The 10,958-nt window shown below is 40.8% G+C and overlaps 1 pseudogene; it reads left to right on the top strand.

Annotated features, from left to right (window-relative positions):
• Positions 1 to 3,435: 3,435 nt before the first annotated feature.
• LOC100584652 lies at positions 3,436 to 9,858 on the top strand (annotated as a pseudogene).
• Positions 9,859 to 10,958: the final 1,100 nt, after the last annotated feature.

Below are 10,958 nucleotides of genomic sequence, written 5' to 3'. Positions count from 1 at the left end.
CAGCAAACCAACATGGCACATGTATACCTATGTGACAAACCTGCATGTTGTGCACGTGTACCCTAGAGCTCAAAGTATAATTTTAAAAAATGGTCAAAGGACATGAGCAGATGTTTCTCAGAAGGAGACATACGAGCAGTCAACAAACTTATGGAAAAATGCTAATCATCACTAATCATCAGAGAAATGCAAATCAAAAACCTCAATGAGATACCATCACACACCAGTCAGAATAGTTATTATTAAAAAGTCAAAAACAACAAATGCTGGTGAGGCTGTAGAGAAAAGAGAATGCTTATATGCTGTTGGTGGAAATGTAAATTAGTTCAGCCACAGTGGAAAGCAGTTTGGAGATTTCTCAAAGAACTAAAAATAGAACTACCATTCAAGCCAGCAATCCCATTATTAGGTATCTACCCAAAAGAATATAAATTGTCCTACCAAAAAGACACATACACTCGTAAGTTCATTACAGCACTATGCACAATACAAAGACAGGAAATCAATGTGGGTGCCCATCAACAGTGAAGTGGATTTTTTTTTAATGTGGTACATATGCACCATGGAATCCTATGCAGCCCTAAGAAAGAATAAAATCATGTCCCTTGCCGCAACATGGATGCAGCAGACAGCCATGATCCTAAGTAAATTAACACAGGAACAGAAAACTGAATACCACATATTCTCATGCATAAATGGGAGCTAAACATTGAGCACACATGGACATAAACAAGGGAACAATAGACACTGCAGACTATTAGTGGGGGAAGGGAGGAGAGGGTGTGGGTTGAAAAACTACCTCTTGGGTGCTATGCTCACTACCTGGGTATAATATACCCATGTAACAAGCCTGCACATGTACCTCTGTATCTAAAATAAAAGTTGACATTTTAGAAAAAGAAAATCGTTTTTGTAGAACAAGGTATTTATTACTTTTTGCTGCGTAACTTAAAACTTAAAAAACTTAGTGGGTTTAACCAACAACCATTCACTTAACTCACTATTCTACAGGTCAGCAGTTTGCATTGGCTCAGCTGGGCAGTTCTGGTCTGAGTGGGACTTGGCTGATATTGGTTGGATATGCTCATTTGCCTGTAGTTCTCTGCCAGGTATGGGCCTGAATGGTCAATAATGATTTCATCTGGTACAACTGAGGCAACTGGGGCCTCTTTTCTTATGGTTTCCTGTTTTTCAGTAAGCTATCCAGGCTCATTCACATGGCATTCTCAAGATTCCAAAAATGCAAAAACAGCAGCCTCAAAGCCTTTAGAGGCCTAGGGCTACAGCTGGCATGACATCACTTCCACCACACTCTATCAGTCAAAGTAAGTCATAGGACCATACAGTTTCGAGAAATGGAGAGATAAATTCAGTCTTTTAATGAGAGTTGCTTCGAGGTATTGTGGCCACTTTTGCAATCTCCTACAAACTATTTTAGAGCTCTACCAATATAAAAATTCAATTTACTGATTAATGAATACTCTAAAAAGTATACAATTTTAATTTATTTTAGAACCCTTTTCATTCACTCACTTCTTGGATAATAATGGATCTCCTCAAGCCATTCCATGACTCCTTCAGGAGCCCAAGGAATCTTTTTGCAAAGCCCTAAAATTGAGAGAAATGACACCAGCAAGATAAAAAAAAAAAGACTCAGAACTCAGAGTACAACTGAGTTATGGTTGTGGTGGTACGCCAAAGCAAAGATCCTTGACTTCCTTCTGCTGTAGTCTCTAGGGCCTTCCTGATGTAGGACCTACCCTGCATCTTCAACCTCTGTGAAGCTGAACTTGTCACATGCATTGACATAGAATAAACACCCTTTACTTGAGCTCCTTGGGAAGTCTTTCCTCGAGTTCTCTATCACAAAACAGCCAAATGATCTACAAGGATCAGCGCTGTCTCCTGGAAAAAGAAATGGGATTGAGTTAAAAGAATTCTGTTTCTGTCCTTGCTTCAACACTTGTAAGGTGAATGTCTTTGCCAAGTCTTTTCCAATTCTGAGATTCTCAGAGTCTGTCATCTTTGTGGAAGACTCCAGTTATGAGCCAACAGGTGGATTTTAACCAGGAACAATGCTCCATATCAGCTCCATTTGATGTTTTCAAAGAGAGGAGATGCTCAAGTGAAAGTACCAATGATGGGTCTTCTAGAGGGCAACCATTTACTTTCTCCTTGAGATATGCCTAAGACATCCTCACAATAACTACTGTAGAAGAATAATACCTTGTCCACAGTCCTAGAGGTAATATTCTACTTCCAATCTCAGAGAGCAGGCAATAGTGAACCTACAACTGAAAAGAATCTCATCTCTATGAATGGGTTTATGAACTTCACTGATTAGCCACAGTTGGAATTGCCCTTGTTCTTAGTGTTTCTCAGTTGCTTCCTGGCCATTATTTTGAGAAATATGGAATGGGTCATTCTGACCCAAGTGAATGTGCATCTCTTCACCCTATATACTTCTTCCTAACAAATGTCACCCTTTGGAATACCTCAGCCATCATGCCTCAGATCCTGGCCATTCTGGCCACAGGCAAGACAACCATTTCCTATGGCCACTAATAAAAGCAATGAGGTCCTTTTTCTTCATTTGTGTAGGAACTTAGTGTTTCCTGCCAACGGCAATGACCATAAGCAGCCCACTGCCCCACACTACAGCCATGAACTTCAAGACATGTTGGGGTTTTTTTTGGTGGGGATTTGTTGTTGTTGCTGCTGTTGTTGTTTTTCTTTTTCAGACAGAGTCTCATTCCATCACCCAGGCTGGAGTGCAGTGGCACAATCTCAGCTCACTGCAACCTCCACCTCCTGGGTTCAAGCGATTCTCATTTCTCATGCCTCAGCCACCCGAGTAGCTGGAATTACAGGCATGCACCACCATGCCTGGCTAATTTTTGTATTTTCAGTAAAGATGAGGTTTTGCCATTTTGGCTAGGCTGGTCTCGAACTCCTGGCCTCAAATGATCTGCCCACCTCTGCCTCCTAAATTCCTGGGATTACAGGTATGAGCCACCATGCCTGGCTGACATGCTGGGTTTTGATGGTGAATGTGTGAATGCCTACACCTGAGGACTATCAGGAGCCACTTTCAACACCATCTTCACATTTGCCCACTTCTTCTGTGAAGACAATTAGATCAAATTCTGTCACATCCTGCCCCTGCTGAAGCTCATTTGAAATACTTCAGGAAACAGTAAAATAATCATTGTGATCTTTGACAACTTTTATGATTATAGCTGGCACTAGGGTCATCCTGATCTCCAACGTGCTAATCATCAGGCCTTTGAGGGCAAAGTCATCAAGTGGCAAAGCCAAGATTTTATCCATCCACTTGCGCCTCCCACCTAACTGCTATGACCTTCCTTTGGGATCCCCATCTTCAGACATGTGAAGTATCTCAGATAAATCACTGAAAGAAGACAAGTTGGCATCATGACCTGCACCATCTTTATTCCTATGCTAGAACTTTTGATTCAAAGTCTAAAGAAGGATATACAAGTTGCCTTCAGAAAGGCCAAAGGTAACTTCTGGGTTTTTGAGAGGCTGTAACTCTAGCTGAAACTTCTTGACCAATCTCCTCTTAAAGTCCTTAAGCTATCGAAGGAGGAGCAGGATGTGACTTCCCCAGTCGCTCCTTGACAAACTTGCAAGATCAGTTGTTTCCCATTTGTGAACATCCTGCTCCTCCACCTGATTCACGTCTGCCTTTTTTCATCTATTCTCTATCCCAAGCCTCTCAGAACCTTCCTGGAACCTGTTTTCCAAGAGTCATAGAAATCTCAACATTGGAAGTGACTTTTAAAGTCATCTTGTCCACCCTACTCCACCACTCCTCTCCAAGTCCAAACATCCTTACCTAATGTTTCCAGAACTATTGTTTTTCCCTTCCCATCTCTTCTCTTGTTAGAACTATCACTCTCTTTATCCTGAAAATTTTCACTAAGTGTTAAAAGGGGAAGATTTCAATTATCTTATTTGCATAATTCAAGATTTGGGATCTGTAGGGGTTCATGTATATTCATTTATTCTATAGTGAAAAAGTCAATTTAGTAAGCTAAAATTATAACATTTCCTAAAATTATTGTTTCATTGATTTTAAAACTGTTCTTAGGCTAGGCATGGTGGCTCATGCCTGTAATCCCAGCACTTTGGGAGGCCGAGGGAGGAGAATCACTTGAGCCCAAGAGTTCAAGACCAGCTTTGGCAATAAAGTGAGACCTCGTCTCTATAAAAAAGAAATAATAATAATTAAAAACTGTTCTAAAGTTATATATTGGGTGGTTATCTCAAACTTCTGTCATTATCTCACCTTTAGAATATAAGCCAAAAGTTGGTGAGCCCATAAAAGAGATTTGAAGCAGAAGACACATTCTCCTGCTTGTCTTGAAGGAGTAAGCTGCCTTGTTGTGAGAGATGTGGCCACATGGCAAGGACCTAATGGTGGCTTCTAAGTCAGTCCCTGGCTCACAGCTAGCCAGGAAATGGGCACCACAGCTATGCAAATAGCAGGCAAATGAATTCAACCAACAACCTGAAAGAGTTTGGAGGAGGACCTTGAGCCTCAGATGAGATTGAAGCCCCACACAACAACTTGATTTCAGTCATGAAAGGCCATAAGCAGATAACCCCCATGGAAATTATAAGATTTGTGTTGCTTTGAGCTGCTAAATATAGTAATTTGTTATTCAGCAACAAAAAATTATTTGTAAACTAAAAGTTAGGTTTAAAGCAGAGGCCAATAAGCTTTCTCCATAAAGGGCCAGAAAGTAAACATTTTAGGCTTTTCAGGCCAAATGACCTTTCTCACAGGTACTCAAGTCTGCCATTCCAGTGAGAAAGCAGCCATGGGGCAATACATAAACAAATGAGTGTGAATGTATTGCAATAGACTTATAACAGGCAGCAAGCTAGATTTGTACTATGGATCATAGATTGTTGATCCCTGAGTTAATGCATATCCAGTACTTGGTACAGAGGTTGGCACATAGTAAGTGATGATTCCTTTAGTAATCATAATTATTGAAAGAAGAGACTGAATCACATTGATTCTGGCCCATGATCATTGGATGTAATTACCTGCATCCCATGCTATCACTTGTCTTAGCCTCTTTAGGCTGCTATAACAAAATGCCATAAACTGGGTGGATTTTAAACAACAGAAGTTTACTTCTAATAGTTCTGAAGTCTAGGAAGTCAAAGATCAAGGTGCTAGCAGATTCCATGTCTGGTAAAAGCCCACTTTCTGGTTCATAGGTGGCACCTTCTCGCTGTGCCTTCAAGTCAAAGAAAGGGACCAGCAGCTCCCTGAAGCCTCTTTCATAAAGGAACTAATTCCATTCATCAAGGTTCTGCTATCAGGACCTAAGCACCTCCCAAAGTTTCCACCTCCTAACACCATCACATTGGTGATCAGGTTTCAATGTATGGATTTGGGGGGCACAGCTGCCATGCACCCTAAACAGGTATCTGCTGCTCATGGCAGCTCCTGAAGTTCTGTCTGCTTTAATAAAGTCTTTGCTAGAGAATAAAATACCTAGGAATACAACTTACAAGGGACATGAAGGACCTCTTCAAGGAGAACTACAAACCACTGCTCAAGGAAATGACAGAGGACACAAACAAATGGAAAAATATTCCGTGCTCCTGGATAGGAAGAATCAATATCATGAAAATGGCCATACTGCCCAAGGTAATTTATAGATTCAATGCTATTCCCATCAAACTACCATTGACTTTCTACACAGAATTAGAAAAAAACTACTTTAAATTTCATATGGAACCAAAAAATATCCCGTAGAGCCAAGACAATCTTAAGCAAAAAGAACAAAGCCAGAGGCATCATGCTACCTGACTTCAAACTATACTACAAGGCTACAGCAACCAAAACAGCATGGTACTGGTACTAAAACAGATATATAGACCAAAGGAACAGAACAGAGGCCTCAGAAATAACACCACACATCTACAACCATCTGATCTTTGACAAACCTGACAAAAACAAGAAATGGAGAAAGGATTCCCTATTAAATAAATAGTGTTGGGAAAACTGGTTAGCCATATATAGAAAACTGAAACTGGACCCCTTCCTTACACCTTATACAAAAATTAACTCCAGATGGATTAAAGACTTCAATGCAAAACCTAAAACCATAAAAATCCTAGATGAGAACCTAGGCAACACCATTCAGGACATAGGCATGTGCAAAGACTTCATGACTAAAACACCAAAAGCAATTGTAACAAAAGCCAAAATTGACAAATGGGATGTAATTAAACTAAAGAACTTCTGCACAGCAAAGGAAAATATCATCAGAGTGAAAAGGCAAACTACAGAATGGGAGAAAATTGTTGCAATCTATCCATCTGACAAAGGTCTAATATCCAGAATCTACAAGGAACTTAAACAAATTTACAAGAAAAAAAACAACATCAAAAAGTGGGCAAAGGATATGAACATACACTTCTCAAAAGAAGACATTTATGTGGCCAACAAATATATGAAAATAAGCTCATCATCACTGGTCATTAGAGAAATGCAAATCAAAACCACAATGAGATGCCATCTCACACCAATTAGAATGGCCATCATTAAAAGGTCAGGAAACAACAGATGCTGGAGAGGACGTGGAGAGTGTGGTGATTCCTCAAGGATCTAGAACTAGAAATACCATTTGACCCAACAATCCCATTACTGAGTATATACTCAAAGGATGATAAATCATTCTACTTTAAAGACACATGCACACATATGTTTATTGCAGCACTATTTACAATAGCAAAGACTATTGCAACACTATTTACAATAGCAAACCCAAATGCCCATCAATGATAGATTGGATAAAGAAAATGTGGCACATATACACCATGGAATACTATGCAGCCATAAAAAAGAATGGGTTCATGTCCTTTGCAAGGACATGGATGAAGCTGGAAGCCATCATTCTCAGCAAACTAACACAGGAATAGAAAACCAAACACCACATGTTCTCACTCATAAGTGGGTGTTGAACAATAAGAACACATGGACGCAGGAAGGGGAATATCACACCCAGGGCCTGTAGGGGTGTGGGGGGCAAGGGGAGGGATACTATTAGGAGAAATACTTAATGTATGAGGGGCTTAAGATCTAGATGACAGGTTGGTGGGTGCAGCAAACCACCATGGCACATGTACACCTATGTAACAAAACTGCACGTTCTGCACATGTATCCCAGAACTTAAAGTATAATAAAAAATAAAATTAAAGTCTTTTCTTTATATATGCTTTTATTTTTCCATGATTACAAACACAACTGAATATCAAATGCACAAAGTAAGAATTATACGGGGAAAAAAAAATCAGATACGTTCATATATATATCATCTTTTCAAGGCTATTTCCATCCAGAATAACCTTGGTTTGCCAGGGCCAATAGAAAGAAGTCACAAAATCGCCTTTAGTCAAATTTGTGTGTTTGCTTTCTTCTATAATTCCAATACCTCCACCATCAATGACTTGAGATAGCTGCCAAGGTGTTATATAATCAGTGCCAGTGTCTTCATTCATTCTACAACGAAGGCTGTCGCTTCACACTTGGAAGTTTGCACAGCAGCCAGGCAGAGGCGCTCCTCACTTCCCAGAAGGGGCGGCCGGGTAGAGGGGCTCCTCACTTCCCAGACGGGGCGGCCAGGCAGAGACGCTCCTCACTTGCCAGATGGCGCAGCCGGGCAGAGGCGCTCCTCACATCCCAGACGGTGTGGCCGGGCAGGGGCGCCCCTCACGTCCCAGACAACGGGCGGTCGGGCAGAGGCGCCCTTCACGTCCCAGACAACGGGCGGTCGGGCAGAGGCCCTCCTCACATCCCAGACCAGGCGGCCAGGCAGAGGTGCTCCTCACTTCCCAGACAGGGCAGCCGGGCAGAGGCGCTCCTCACTTCCTAGACGGGGTGGTGGCCGGGCAAAGGCTGTAATCTTAGCACTTTGGGAGGCCAAGGCAGGCGGCTGGGAGGTGGAGGTTGTAGTGAGCCGAGATCACGCCACTGCACTCCAGCCTGGGCAACTTTGAGCATTGAGTGAACGAGACTCTGTCTGTAATCCCAGCACTTCGGGAGGCCAAGGCAGGCAGATCACTGGAGGTCAGGAGTTGGAGACCAGCCTGGCCAACACGGCGAAACCCCGTGTCCAGCAAAAATACAAAAACCAGCCAGGCGTGGTGGTGTGCGCCTGCAATGTCAGGTACTGGGCAGGCCCAGGCAGGAGAATCACGGGAGCCCGACGCAGGGAGGTTGCAGTGAGCCGAGATTATGGCGCTGCACTCCAGCCTGGGCAACAGAGGGAGACCGTGGAAAGCAAGGAAGGAAGGGAGGAAGGGAGGGAGGGAGGGAGGCAGGCAGAGAGAGAGAAAGAAAAGAAAAGAAAAGAAAAGAAAAGAAAAGAAAAGAAAAGAAAAGAAAAGAAAAGAAAGAAGAAGGAAAGGAAGGGAAGGAAGGAAGGAAGGAAGGAAGGAAGGAAGGAAGGAAGGAAGGAGAAGAGAGAGAGAGAGGAAGGAAGGGAGAGAGAGACAGAGAGAAAGAAAGAGAGAGAAAGACAGAGAGAGGGAGGGAAAGCAGGCAGGCAGGCAAAATAAAGTCTTTGCTATCATTTTTTGGAGGTCAGTTCACCTGCAGACAGGAAACTTACAGAAAGTCGCCATTGTGGATTCTTAGCATTCTTTCTGAAGGTATTGCAAGAAATGTATCGAAACGGACAGTGTGTGCTAAGTTCTATTTGTACATTCATACTCTATGTATAAAATAAAGATTCACACGTAATAAAACATTGACATAAGAAGAAAAAGTCAAATGAATAAAGCAGTTGGATTTCTGCCATTTAAATTCTGTAAATTTAGAGACGCCACAACATATATTCTATATTTTGGAGAATTACGGTTTGGACCCAAACTGCATCCCTAAGAATTCACATAATATTTATTTTAGTAGATAGCTCACAGATGGACAGAGAGAGCTTATCGAGTCATACACTGTCAAAATGAGACACTTTATTGGAAATACAAGCATGGATGCCGGTTTGTCATTCATTGTGACTAATTATGGAAAAGAGAAAGTGATATTGATTTTGATCCATTTGCTGGAACAGGTGGCCTCCTGATAGCATCTGCTCATTTTGGTACATATGTATATGAGACAGGCATCAACTACAACACAGTTTATGGCTCAGGAAAGGCAGGTAAGAAAAAACAGAAATGGAGAGGACCAGATGAAAACATTAGGGCAAATCTTTGTCAGTATGGTTTAGAGAAGATAATACTTTCTCTAATACATTTTGACAAATATGATTGACCATATTAAATGTCCTGGTTTCAGATACATGTAAACTTTCCTGGAGAACGGCGCATATTTTAATGCAGTAATCACTGATCCTCCATATGGTATTAAAGCGTCTACAAGAAGATCAGGTTCACAGAAGGAAATATCAAAGGGGAGAGAAAAATGTCCAGGAAGCCACATTCCTGTTTCCTTGAGTTATCATCTGAGTAATATGCTTTTTGACTTGCTAAACTTTGCAGCTGAGACTCTCATGTTATTTGGAAGACGAATCTATTGGTTACTAGTATATACAGCAGAATATACTGAAGAGATGACAACCCCACATCCCTGTCTGAAGCTCATTAGCAACTGTAAGCAGAAGCTTTTCAGCCACACATCAAGGTGCTTGATTACAATGGAAAATGTGAAGAAATGTGAAAACCGGGACCAGCATTCACATCTGCTAAGTGATCATTTTCTGACATACTAAGGTCATAATTTCTTCCATGAGAAATATAGTAAAGGGGTAACAAAAAGTATTGCTAAAGAAGAAAAATCCAGCCAGAAATGAAAATTAAGATTTGACACTGAAGAAATAATGATGATTTAATAGAATAGACATCTAGATGTGAATTTTGTGTATGATCCAAAAAACGAATACTATTTTAAAATATGTTACATGAAAAAAATAAACACTACGAAGTAAATTGAGCAATTCTTTTAAAGTTGTCTTTGTTTTATAGATGTTTTTGTTGTAAGCATTATAAATCTTTTGAACCTCATTTAATATATATTTGTACTTTTAAGTATTAATGGAGATTGACTCAAAACAGTTATATTTTTACAATTAACCTACAAGAAAAGTAATTTTTTTTAACTTTTAAGTGCAATGGTACATGTGAAGTTTTGTTACGTAGGTAAACTCATGTCATAAGGGTCTGTTGTACTGATTATTTCATCACCCAGGAATTAGACCCAGTACCCAATAGTTATCTTTGCTGCTTCTCTCCTCCTACCCTCCACCCTCAAAAAATTAATATTGTTGACTTTTTAAACATCTCTGCCAGATATGTTATAAGCACATAATAATGGTTATGAATTTATTTATTAGGTAAATTTAATTTCATTTTGGATTGTAATTTATTTACATTGCCACTAGTGAATCTTATTAAAAATCTCTAAATAAATAAGTAAATAAATTTGGGGGGCATGCAAACATTCAGATCATAACACCACTCATATCTGGAGAAGTTTGTTCTCATAGTATGTTGCTGTGAGGCTCATCCACAGCCCAAGGTCATTTCTCTCTTCTTATCCCAGTCCTTTTACGCCATTGGCCCTTTGCAGGGTAGATTTAATCAAAGGAATGCAAACTCTACTTTGCTAGGCTCTTTCCCCTAGGAGAAAGACAAGTCTGGCTGGCTTCTTTTTTTTTTTTTTTTTTTTTTTTCTTTTTTTTGATGCTCTGTCTTCTTCCAGGCTGGAGTGCAGTAGCGCCATCTCTGCTCACTGCAACCTCTGCCTCCCAGAGTCAAGCAATTCTCCTGCCTCAGCCTCCCAAGCAGCAGGGACTACAGGCATGCACCACCATGCCTGGCTAATTTTTGTATTTTTAGTAGAGACCAGGTTTTACCATGTTGGCCAGGCTGGTCTCGAACTCCTGGCCTCAAG

The sequence above is a fragment of the Nomascus leucogenys genome, chromosome 4 (genome assembly GCF_006542625.1).
Source record: "Nomascus leucogenys isolate Asia chromosome 4, Asia_NLE_v1, whole genome shotgun sequence".
Classification (NCBI taxonomy): Eukaryota; Metazoa; Chordata; class Mammalia; order Primates; family Hylobatidae; genus Nomascus; species Nomascus leucogenys.
Note: the sequence above shows the minus strand (reverse complement) of the source record. Positions and strands in the feature narration are given on the sequence as shown.